Raw genomic sequence first — 13,591 nt, forward strand, 5'->3', positions numbered from 1 at the left:
CGCTCGATATGCTCTGATTCTGTCCTCTCCTCAGCTGCAGCCAAGAAACTTTCCCTTATTGCTCAAGTCTTGGAGCTCTCCCTCCCGCCTGTGCCCCTCTGCCGTCTGCCATCTGCCTCCTCGATTCCGTGCTGGGCACTTTGAGGGCAGAGAAAATGCCTTGCGGCTCCTCGGGACCGGATTCGGTGCCCACACCTAGCGGGTGAGGCGGTGGGGAACGAGTCAGCTGCTTCAGCTCCTCCAGAAAGCTAATGGCCACGAGCAGTTCTGTTTTGGAGGAGGAAAATAATCCAGTTTGGAGATCGCCATAAGTGTGGCGCTCATCACTTGCTCAACCTCTGGCCTTTGTTCTTCTTCTTAGTGCAGAAGTCCCACCACTGGCCTTTCTGTGCACATGTGACTAAAGCTTGTCTTTCTCCACGCATGTTCCCCAGAAATACCGCAGGTAGCGAGAGCTTGACCAGCGAGAGCCAGGGCAGGAAGCGGAATTCAGCTCACATAGAAAACACGGAGAATTGTTAACAAAAGACGACAGTTAGAGGTGTGGGCCGAGTTAGGAGGAGCCACGTGGTGCGTTGAGGCACCTGCAGCAGCAGCAGAGAGGACGAGGGGGCTGAATGAGGAGCAGCCGTGGGTGTGGAGGGCACAGCCCCTGCCAAAGATGGGCTTGACCAGAGCAGGGGGGCTCTGGGGGACACCCCGCCTGCCTTCCCTCTCCTCCCCCACCTTCATCTCCTGCCAGCATTTCCTACGTGCTGCATCTATGCAGACGCGGCAGCAGAGGAGCCCAGGGGGTCCCCGGGAATCGGCCCCCAAGGCACGGAGTAGAGCCGTGTAGAGAGTGTATCCAGAGTGGGGCTAGAGGACAAATGGGGAATAACCGGCAAAGGGCCACCTGCAGTTTGTGGGTCCAGGAGTCTCAGAAGTTACAGTTTTGTCTCACATCACGGAACAGAAGGCCGGATTGCAGAAGGTGCGTCAAAGTCACCACCGCCAGCCCTGGAGCAAGCCAGGCCCATGTGCCTCCTGACACGCTGCTCGGGGAGGACACAGTGCCACCCCTGTGCTCTCCTAGGGGTCGCCACACAAACCCAGACTGAGGGACAGTCTACGGTATTTTTCAAAATTGTCAAGGTCATCAGAGATGAAGAATGACAACAGAACTGTTCCAAATTAAAGGAGACTGAAGACATCTGACCACTAAATGCAACATGTCATCCTGGATTAGACAATTTTTTTTCTCTTTCTCTAAAGGACACTAGTCAGACAAATCACAAAATTTGAATAAGATCCATAGATTAGAAAAATATAGTATCATTGTTAATTTTCCTGATGTAGGTAGTTGTACTGGGATTATGTAAGAGAATGTCCTTTTCTTGTTAGAAGGAAATACACTTGAAAGTATGTCATGGGAAGGAGACACAGTGTCCCCAGCTTACTCTCAAATGGTTCAAAAGTGTACATGTGTGTGTGTGTGTGTGTGTAGAGAGAAAATGATTAAGTAAATAGGGGGAGATGTAAACTATTTGGTAGATTTGGGTGAAGTGTGTTGGGGAGTTCTTGTACTATTCTTTCAACTGTTCTGTGAGCATGAAGCCATACTTTAAATGAGAAGGAGCGGAGAGGGGCTGGCCCAGGAGTGAGGTGATGCTGTTGGGAGCTGCTCTTTTACATTGAGAGAATGGTCAGTTCCCCCCCGGCTTTACTGGAGCCTCATTAAATGCGGGCTGCTCAGACCCTCCTGGGCCCCCGCGACTGCTCCCGCTCTAGAACTCCTACCGGGATTCTATTCCTCTCATTAGCATTTGTTGTTTTCATTTTTAATGGTCTGGTCTAAATGTTTCGATATTGGAAGCTGCCCCTAATTATTTTTACAAGTATGAATGTTCACTTTAAAACTGACAGAAACCAGGAAAAGCAAAAGGCCATGCCATGTCTCTGTTGGAGGCGTGGCATGGAGTCGGGGCACTTTCTGCCAGCCCTGTAAGGACATGAGTGATGAGCAGAATACTTGTGCCAATCTTGAAATGGGATTATTTTCCTCCTCCGAAATAGAACTGCTCGTACCACGTTAGCTTTCTGGAGGAACTGGAGCAATTGACTCCCTTCCCCACTGTCTCCTCCCGTCCCCTGAGCAGTTGTTTGAAAAGGCTGTGACTACACATACGCTACACACCATGTCTTTCTGGATGTCTTGGAGAAAACCAATAACTACGATGGCTTTTAGTGTGGGAAAGGCAGCACTAAAGCTACTAAGACTTCAAGGAGGCCAGGCGCGGTGGCTCACGCCTGTAATCCTAGCACTCTGGGAGGCCGAGGCGGGTGGATCGCTCGAGGTCAGGAGTTCGAGACCAGCCTGAGCAAGACCTCGTCTCTACTAAAAATAGAAAGAAATTATCTGGTCAACTAAAATATATAGAAAAAATTAGCCGGGCATGGTGGCGCATGCCTGTAGTCCCAGCTACTCGGGAGGCTGAGGCAGGAGGATCGCTTCAGCCCAGGAGTCTGAGGTTGCTGTGAGCTAGGCTGATGCCACGGCACTCACTCTAGCCCGGGCAACAGAGCAAGACTCTGTCTCAAAAAAAAAAAAAAAAAAAGACTTCAAGGAAAGTTAGAATATGATTCTAGTCTTAGAAAAATTCTCATATTAATTGGGGTGTTTAGTTTTGGTGGTGATTGCTTTTTGTTGGGGGCTTTGGGGATGGGGAAAAGTCCATGTTTCTCAGCATGCTATCAATTTTAGCCCAACAGGACTCTAAGGAAAATGAAGAAATTCTACAACGTCACAACATAGGATTGAAAAAGAGGGAGGCCTGGTGCCAAGTATCAGCATGATTGCTTTTAAGGTCTAGACTACCGGGCAAGTACCGTTAGGTTAAGTATCATTTTTTATGACACCAGAATTTCACTGTGTTATTAATTCAACAGACAGGTATTAGGTGCCTACTGTGTGCCAGGCACCATGGGAAACAAAGCCAACTATGACTTGGTTTTGTCCTTACTTTGCTTTCGAAGGCCATGACTTTCTGTTGCCTGCAAAACTGATGACTTTGTAGATACAATGTTATACTCTGGCAGATGTAAGTTTCTACCGAGATAGCACTTCTTGCAAGAGCCATACTTGGGGAAAAGACACTTCAGGATTGTTAAAAGTTTAGTCTAAAGCTGCCTGCTTACATATTTTACGGTCAGTCTAAAGGTTTCCACATAGTGAATTGTAACCTGACTGGATGTGTGAACAGACTACAGCTTATTCTTGTAACAAACAGCCGGGTCTCCGCCAGTCATGGTAGCTGAGTCTCAGCCGATCACAGGCGGCCAAGTGGGTTGTAATAAGGCAAACGCCGAGGTGGCCAGCCCCGCTGTCCTGCACCTCACTTCCGTTTTCTGTCCATAAATGTTCTGTGACCATGTGGCCGCCCCCGAGTTGCTCTAAACCGATTCTGGTTGAGAGGGCTGGGGCTGTCAGACTCACAAATCCTTCTTTGCTCAATTAAATTCTGTTGAATTTAATTTGTCTAAAGTTTGTCTTTTAACACGATACTCGCTGGGCAGATGGCTGGGGGGAGCAGGGAACATTCAAGAGCCCAAAGAGCGGAAATCTCTGAATCAACAATGTTCACCCATAAATAGTTCATTCATGTGATGATTTATTTTGCTAAGAAATACCATTTTGGTAAGCCATAGTTGGGTGTCAAAACACATTTTTGAATAGTACATCTGGTTTGGTATTACAAACTGAGCAGCAGGAGAACAAGAATAAATTCCATGTATGTTTTGTCTTTGTCCTTTTGGGCTGCTATAACAAAACACCTGAGACTGGGTGATGTGTCAACAATGGAACTTTCTCACAGTTTTGGAGGCTGGGAGTCTAAGATCCAAGACACTGACAGGCACAGTGTCTGGCGAGGGCCTGTCCTTGCTTCCCAGGTGGCACCTCTGCTGTGTCTTCACATGACGGAGGAGAAGGAAGGGAGCAAGCTCACCCTCAAGCCCTGTTATTGGGGCCCTAACCCCACCATGAGGGCTTCATCCTCATGACTTAGGGCCCCACCTCCTGACACTATCACATTGGTGATTAAGTTTAACATGAATTGGGGGGACACATTCAGACCACAGCAGGTCTACTTGCTCACATAACTGCTTCATGTCACCTTTGAGTTTACGGACAATAACATGCTGCAAGATTCCAATCGTAATTGTGAAAGAAGAATCCCAGGCATGTTTGTGACAATAGCTTGACGCCATCAGAATCAGAGTAAGTTCATAGGCTCCCAGGGTGAGCACTTTGAAGTATAGCACTGATGTGGATGGATGGATAAATTCTGGTATGTTTGGTGAGGAAATAACTTCAGAACTTTATAATACCCCTTTGTACGTGAGTTTGAAGGCCTGTAACAATCTAATGCAATCATTAAAATAATATAGGAAATATTTTACAATTTGGCAAAATGCTCGTGGTAGAATATTATGGGCTAGCCAGCCTCCAGGATGGTCCCCAACATTTCCCTTTTGCTGATGTTCAAGCCCTTGTGTAGTCGTCTCCTACGCTGTACCCAGTTTAGTCTGTATGACCAATGGGATGACGATATGTCACTCTTGAGACTAGCTTATAAAAGACTTGGGATTCTCTCCCCTCGCCCGCCCCAGGGAGGCCAGCTTCCCTGCTCTGCCGGCTCTGCAGAGAGGCCCACCTGCCGAGCAACTGCAGCCTCCTTCAGTAGCTGCAGGACGAAGTCGGACGCTGCTTCCCAGCTTTCAGATGACTTGGAACCACAGCCACAGCTTGGCTACGGCCTCATAAGAAATTCTGATTCAGAACCACTCACCAAAGCCACTCCCAGATTCTTGACCCTCAGAAACTGTGTGAGATAATGTGTTTATTGTCTTAAGCAGCTACATTTTGGGGCAGTTTGCTACACACAACAGATAACTCACACTGCTAAATGAAAGCCAAAAAGGTATGATAGAAGTTTGCTTAAATGTGAACAGTGATTATCACTGACCAATGAGTATGAGTAATTTTCAGTTTTTATTAAACTTGTATTCTTTCCTAATTTTCCGTGTTAATAACATATCACTTTTTTAAAATAGAAAAAAAAAAACAAAAGAGGGAGAGCTTTTTGTTTGCACTTTGTTTTAATATTAACACAAAGTGCAATTTAAAATGGATTTTCTTTCGTTTTATTACCATATGTGGGCCCCGAAATTCTGCAGGGACAATGATGAGTTGTAGGAAGAGGGACTGCAGTGCCAGACACTGTGATCTGGCCAAGAGTCTGAATCAAGTAGCAACCAGAGGGGACGGACCAGGTGACTCTGGCTCGCAGAGGTGACACCACCACACCAGCTAGTGTTTTAAAAAGGCCTTTTTAATTTTGACATAATTTCACACTTACAGAAAAGTTACGAGAACAGTACAAAGAATTTCTATATACCGTCATATCTATACACCAATATTCTCTCACTAGAATATGAAAATCTTATTATATTTGCTTTACCACTCTAGATAGATGATAGAGATATAAAATGTATATATCTCCTCTTCATAGCACTTATCAGTATTGTAATTTTATATATTTATCTGTATAATTCTTTGGTTACATTTGTCTTTTTGGCTAGACTGTAATTTCCGTGACATTTTGTTTGCCGTTTTATACTGGAGGTTAAAACTGGCTCATAGCACATGCTCAAGATTTTGTTTCACAAATGAGTAATGAAGGGAATGGGAAATGCTTCCGATCTTATGCAGTATTGCTCTTCTTCCCCATTCTCTATGACACTTTCCCATAAGAGCTTTAGACATTTTTACTCTTTTATTTTTTTTTTTTTTAGAGAAATTTAAAAGTTATTTAAAAAAATTTTATGTGTTTGATTTGTGCCTACTGGTTGGGCAAGGCAGTGAGAGTCAAGATGCAATGCTGACATCAAATCCGGAAGCTGGTGGAAAGCCACAGAAAACGGGGAAGAGAGTTGGAGGTTGAAAAGTAGGGCCTAGAATTGGCATTCAAAGCAGGACGTTAAGGTACCATTTCCCGATGGAATAGGCTTTTTACATTCTGTGTATCGTCAGGATGGGCTAGGTTATGCTGCGTAACAAACTGTCCCAAATCTCAGTGTCTTAAAGATTTATTTCTAATTCACAATATATGACCAACATACGATCCGTGGTGCTCAGCTAGGAACTCTACTCTGCAGCAGCCCCATCAGGAGCCCTGCTAGTCATTGTGCCCAAACAAAAGGGAACTCTAAGTCTCATGTCACTAAGGAGATGCTCTGGCTTAAATGTGACATTTGTCATTTCTGCTTTCAACTCATTAGGCATAAGTTGTCACATAACCCCACACAACCACAAAGGGAGCAGGAAATGAGATTCTACTACATGCCCAGAAGACAGACTGGTAACATTTAGTGAATAGCACTAATGACTACGAATGAGCACTAAAGAGCGTCAGTCTTCCTTCTCTGCAGTCTCCACTGTAAGTTGGATTTTAGGGACCGGACAAACAGCAAACAATGAGAATTTCACAGATGCTCAATATCAAGTCATTGCTTTCATTTATCCAACACAGATGTTCCCCAGTTTTCCATCCCTCACCTGTCTTCTGTGTCTTCAGTGTCATCCCTGGTCATCTCAGAAAGATTTAATAACCAAAACCAAAGCATCCCTAATCGTTTATTTGAACTCTTTTTAGTATATTCATTTATATCCATCCATGCCTGCAGTCAACAAATTTATAGCACACCTACTATGTAGCAATAGAATCAGACTTTCTCATTGCAAAAAATTAGTCACAACAGCTTATAATTTCAACCGTTTCTTTGAGAAAATGGTGCAGGAAGGCAAAAACACCAATGTGCGGAATGCAGGATTCTAGTTGAGAATCCAGATTCTCAACTGTATGTTCCAGACAGGATAGCTGAAGAAAATGGCCTTGATATTAGTATTAGATTTCTGAGAGTGACTTTCATTTCCAAAGCCTGGTTACGCTGGCCAAACTACATTGTATTAAACTAAATTGCTAACAAAAACAGGTCAGCTTACAACTGTAATCTTGATATTTGTTGAATCATATTTACCAAACACAACAAAAGCAACCTTTGGCTGTGACTAAGCAGTAAACACAAGCAAGAATTGAATCATATTTCAGATAATTTAAATATGAAACAGAAGACAGGAGTTTCTACCAGATACCCCAGGGATTTTGTGAACTTTATTAAACCAGCTGAATAGTTTAGCTCTCCCGTGTGCTAGAGTTCCCTTAACTCCATCCTGTGTGTGTGTGTGTGTGTGTGTGTGTGTGTGTGTGTGGTTACTGCACTTGAGGTAGAGCAGCACAGTAAATAGCAGTGTTGGGAGGTTAGAAAATTAAATAGGGAAAAGAGGACTGAGCCCAGGGAAAATCTTTTGAGAGATCCCAGAAAGAAGAAAAAGCAGCTTCTGGCATTTCATTGTTCTCCTTTATTCACTCGGCCCCTCCTATGTGCTCAGCGCTGCTGCAGGAGCCGGAGATACGGCAGGGAGTGGTCTAAGATGGGGTCTCTGCCTTCGTGGAGTTTATATTCCAGCTGGAGGGGAAGGCAGTCGCACATACAGACACAGGTGATAACACCAGACCATAGCAAACGCTATGCAGAAAATAGAGCAGGATAGAAAATGTGACAGATGATGACAATGATTAGGAGATGCCTTTTTCTTTCTTTTATTAGAGACAGAGTCTCTCTGTGTTGCCCAGGCTGGAGTGCAGTGGCATCAGCCTCGCTCACAGCAACCTCAAACTCCTGGGCTCAAGCATCCTCCTGCCTCAGCCTCCCGGAGTGCTGGGATTACAGATGGGAGCCACCACGCCTGGCTCCTGATAGATTATAGAGAGACACTGAAAGTTAAAAAAACAACAAAAAAAGACCCCATTTATATATAAAGTTTTGTCATCTGCATAAAAAGTTATGGAGAATATTTACTAAACTGCAGGAAGGATTAAAGAGTTTGCTGGGGTTTTTTTTTCACTTTCTCTACTCTGTTCAATTTTTTTTTATAGTAATAAACTCTCAACAAAATTCTTGATGGTGAAATTAATTCTACTGTTGTGCTTTTTAAAAAATCACCTCAAAGAATTCTTAGACAACCAATATTTTTATGCCACAGCATTCTGGTAATTTTTAACAATGTAGTTCCAAGGTTTGAATTCTTCAGATAGAAAGTACAGTTCTATATTGCTCCTCGGCCTTTTGGCCAAGATCAAGTATAGAAAGTACAGTTATGGACTAGGGCGAAAATGCCACTCCTGGTGACAATGGGCAAGATGAGTTTCTGACAGTCTCAAAGAAGAGAATGACTTCATTAAATGAAGAGAAATTAGAAGCAGAGTATGAACTGAAGTCCCAGGAAAGGCCTCTGGCTCCCAGAGCAGGAGTGAACTTGTCATCGATGAATGAAATGAAATGAATAAAGGGGTTAAAATTAAAGGAGTAAAGAAGGGACATTATTTAGAATCCAGTCTTTCATTGAAGTCTTTCTGTATTCTGCAAATCTCTGTGGCATCTTTGGGCCTCAAATTTCCATCCATCTCTAAATAGTATTGCCAATTAAGAGTTATTTATGTGAGTCAAACGAACACTTATAGTTCTAAATAATTAAAGTCATTCAGCACTTCCACTGATGCCAGAGCTGATGTGAGCACTGGAAGAGTGTGTCTTCTCTCTCTTTTCAGGAAAAGAGAATGTGCAAAGTCAGGGGAAAGTGAGGGTTTTCAGCAGAGGCCAAGAATCACCCATTTCTGCCGGCTTAGGCACAGGTATGCATTGACCAGGTGGTCAGTTCATGAATTTGGAAATAACTGCCATGGGGGAATGAAGACCTCACAAGTCAAGTTAACAAAGGGCCAAATTCAAGGACATTTATTAAGCATGAAGAAGATTTGTGGATAAGGATGCTGTGCTGCCTGGCCGTCAGGGTGCCTGGGAGTGACCCCGAGTGGCTGTTTCCTGTGGACGATGCAGGTGATTCCTCGTGCTCCTATGTTGCTGTCTGCCAAGTGACGACACTTCGTTTCCAGGTTTGGGGAGAGCTGCTTCACCGTTAAGGCTTCCACAGAGGAAATGTGTAGCGGGGAAAAGCACAGATTTTGGAATCTGGCTCTGCACCCCAATTTTCTCTTCTGAGAAGGGGGCAAAAGATGATTCATGTCATAGGGTGCTCTGAGAATTAAAGAGAAGACATATTCATGGGGTCTGCAATGTCATAAATATTCGGCGAGTGTTTCCCTTTCCCTCCCTTCCTGTGGGGGTCCCGACAGCTTGTGATGACGCCCAGGCTTTGCGCTGGCTGTTCCCTGCCTCCCCACCCTTCCCACCGCTCAAAACTCACCGCCCACGCGAGTTACTTTTCCTTCTCATCTAATGTCTGCGCCACAGCAGTTGCTAATCTGCTTGGAGGGTGGGGAGAAACTTTTTGGTTCACTTCACAACTAGGCCGTGAGCTCCTACTCCGTGGCCAGGCAGGGCCCCGTCTCTCCGGCTAGAGCAGAGCTCCCCGTGCCCCGGAGCATCCGCCCCAAGCTCCCTGGCCTCCCCTTCAGCCGGCTTCTGCCAACATCCGCTCTTTCGTTACGGCTTCCAGTGCGTGATTGCTGGGGTTTATGCAACACCCAGAGCTTTTGGGTAAACAGTTTAGGGGTGCTTTGGTCCATCAACAATGCCAATATCAGTCACCAGCACCACGCTACATGCAGTTTGCGCAAGAAGACAGAAGCCAGTTTCCAATCTGTTCTCATGAAAGGATAGCCAGCCGTGGGTCTCCCAAAGCTTGCATGCTCTCGCTCTCTCTCTCTCTTTTTAACATAATTCAGTGTTTCTCAAAAAATTTCCCATGTGATTCTGAGGTCCGAACTCCAGTTTACACAAAAGCCTAATACAGTAATACTTCATTCAGGCCATGTGTTGGGCACCTTTTTTTTAAATAATTGAAGTATCTGCTTGAACATATATTGTAAACTTTGACTCAAAAAAAAAAATGGTAGGTTGGGTATAATCCCAGCACTTTGGGAGGCCAAGGCAGGAGGATCGCTTCAGGAGTTGAAGACTAGCCTGGGCGATAGAGCAAGCACTCATCTCCACAACAAAGAACAAAAAATTAGCCAGGCGTCGTGGTGGCCCCTGTAGACCCAGCTACTTGGGAGGCTGAGGCAGGAGGATCACTCAAGCCCAGGAGCTTGCAGTGAGCTATGATCGTGCCACTGCAGTCCAGCCTGGGTGACAAAACAAGACCCTCTCTAAAAAAAAAAAAAAAAAATGGTCGATTCAGCACAATGAAAGAAAGCCTTTTAAAAAATCCACTTTCAGGCATTGTATTTTGTGTAAAAATTTTGTTTATCAGCCAGAAATTTGTATGTTTTCTATAAACCTATAATAATATAAAAGGGCAAAAAGGGCAATCTAGACATTGTACCAACAGTTTAATAATCATTATATAATAGTTATATCTCACTGAGAAACAGGTTTTCCTCCCTGGCAGTAGAATGCTTTAAAATTTACTCTTCATCACCAAGATATTTTATTATATAATTTTCAGTTTTACATTTCCTGCTGATGCCATGAATGCTGGAGAGTGGACACCAGCAAAGACCCCCCAGGATACTTGCTGTCGGCCAGCCCTTGGCTGTCGGGAAACTGAGAGCAAGCACCCGGCCATCCCGGGTCGGCAAGGGCAGCTTTTGATGATGGAATGTTGATGGCGGGTTCTGGGACCACGGGCAGCAAATCCTGCTGGAGAGGGAAGGGGCTGAGCCCAGCTGGAGCGGAAGATATACTGGGAAAGCGGCACAATGACTCAAACCCACTTGTCATTAACGGTTTCAGCATTTATGTTAAAAAAAGAAGAGTGTGGGGCACAAGTGAGCAGACAGAACTCAGATTAGCCTAGCTGGGATGGAGTATTCTGGGGATTAGCAAAGCCTCAGACACTGGACTTGGCAAGTATTTGGCATTTAGGAAGAATCTTTAAAAACACACACATGCAACACGACTGGGGTGTAGACAATGCATCAAGAGAATTGGGCTCAGGACCTAGCTCTGGCCTTGGTAACTTCTCTGAGGCTCGTAGCAGAACAGTGCAAAGAACTGGCTCTGGCATTGGACAGTCCTGAGTTCATATCTAGGATCTTGCACTTTCTTTTTAAGCCTCAGTTTCCTCATCTACAAAATACGGTTCAGACTTAACTGAAAAATACAGGGTAAAATATCTGGCTCAAAGTTTACATTAACATTTTCCCCATACGGTAATTTCTTGTATTACTTTTGCTAGCAAGCTAGAAGTCTGAGAAAAATTAGAGCCCTGTCAGAAATGAGACCAGAAGATAAACTTGGAATCCAAGAAAAACCATTCAAATTTCCTTCTAAGCAAGTGTTCGTGTTAACAACGCATGTTCGCCACCGAGGCCACGGGGGACGAGGTCCTGAATGGGGGGACTCGCAGCTGTGCTCTGGGGTCCTGGTTATCACCGCTGAATCCCGACAGAGGCCACCGAGCTGTTTGGGCCCCAGAAAAGCTAATCGGGTTCAAGTGAACTGAGAGCCAAAGATTTCAGACCCATGGCGATGGCACAGGTGCACTTACGCGAACACCGTGTCTTAAAGGGTTCTTAATAGACACACAGTGTCTTTCTCAAGCTTCTCAGAACTTAATGAGATGTCACTAAGGCAGCAGGATGGGAGAAAGGACTGAAGTTTAGGACGACCTGAAGCGCAGGGCAGTGGAAGTAGCGGGAAGAGGCCGTGGGTGTGTGCCGTGCAGGGTACAGCCCAGCGCTCACAGGGAAATATTTAAGAGTGCAGAGAAGTAAAGAAGAATAGGTTGCTTTATGTGCCAAATTTTTAAAACCAATGGATTGACCTCAATTAGTGTCAACTAAAAGGGTAATGTCTCAAGATGGACAGACTTGACCTTTTTGTGATTTTTTTATCAGCCCTTTGATTTCTGCTGTAAACTCCTTAAAAACGTAACCACGTGGGACCACAGAGCCACCTCTGGTGTTCGCTAAGGGCCTGTAACTTCTCGCAAGGGGGCGGCATTGCCAGAGACAAAGTGGCCCAGGGTGGCCTCTCCATCGGCCTCCACGGCCACCATGTGTGAGGGGGTGGCTGGATGTGACTGCGCTGCTGGCTCCCACAACCCCGCAGGCGATCTGGGTGTAAATTACTCAAGTTGAGGACTTTTCTGCTGCAAATTTTTAAGTTGTCTGCTCCCTCGTTTGCACACAGATCAGCACCACTGTGGGGACATGTCTTGGCCCCTCCTGGCCTCCATGGGGAGAGATTTCTCCCAAGCCTCTCCCCGCCATTTACTCCCTCCACCCTCAAGGAGCCGAAGGATTTAACTGACTGGTAAATGTGGAAGATTTAACTGTCTCTATCCGCTCCCTTCTGTCTCGGAGGGAGCCAGGCCTGCAAGAACCTCCCTGCCCCCGCCCCTCCCTGCCAGCGCTGCCCTGCAGGACACACAGGTGGGGACTGTGGGGCGCTGGGCCAGCGAGTCAGGTCTGGGGTCTGGTTAGGACACTCGTTTGGCTTCTCATGAAGCCACAGCCTCCAGCCTGGCCTCTATTTTGACATAAACAGGATTTGTTTTACTTAGACATTACACATTTTTAAAAATTTTATCAAATTGTTGAGAGACTGGACAGAGAGGAGGAGAGCTGCTAATCGGAGCTCCTCTGCAGACACCCTAACGTGGACGCTCAAATGTGATGAATTCCTTTTAACTCGAGCGCAAATGCCACATCGTTCAGTCTTAACTTGAGATCTTTGGCTCCAAGAGGTCCATGAACTCCCTGCAAATGTTGGGAAATCTTTTCATGTGAGTGCGTTTTTCTGTCCCTAAGAAAGGTTAAGAAACATCCACCTAATTATTGGCAGAAAAGAAATTCAAATGAATTGCAATACCAGATATTTTCAGCAAACCTACAGTTTCAGATTATTCTCATTACTTCAAATCTCCACATATATATAAAATGACACTTTGGCTCTACTTGCACTGTTCATGGATGTGAGCCTTAGCCGAATGCTTCACACTGTAGCAGGGGCACGGCCTGAAAAGGGGTAAGATGTTTTATGAGTTGTCTCTTTAACCCCACCCCCACAGTCTCTTTTTGGGAATTAAACTGGCATCCCTGCCCGAGGCCAGTAATCAGAGGGGCAGGGAGTGTCCTTTGTTCTTTGTGCCGCAGGAGATGGCTCAACGGAGTTGTCCAGGCGGAAGTCACGAGATCGTCCTCACCAGAGACGCTACAGTTACACAGCAATAGCCCCAAGGTGAAAACTCCTAAAAGCTCTGCATTTCTGCTTGTAGAGAGGATGGTGTTTTTTTTCTAAAACGAGAGTCTGCCATCCTCCTCATTTGCTGACAAATTAATAAACTTCTCTTCCCTTTTCCTCAAACCGCTTGTCCTTGTTCTCCTGATTGGGCCTTGGGGACAAGTGCTGAACTTTCAGTAACAAAGCAAGAAAGACGCCTGTTATGTTAGGCCTACAGCAATTGGTGTATTTGGTTATCTTTTTAGTGATGTCTCCTTAGCCCATTTATTACCATGCTCAG

Source organism: Lemur catta, chromosome 5 (assembly GCF_020740605.2).
Source record: "Lemur catta isolate mLemCat1 chromosome 5, mLemCat1.pri, whole genome shotgun sequence".
Classification (NCBI taxonomy): Eukaryota; Metazoa; Chordata; class Mammalia; order Primates; family Lemuridae; genus Lemur; species Lemur catta.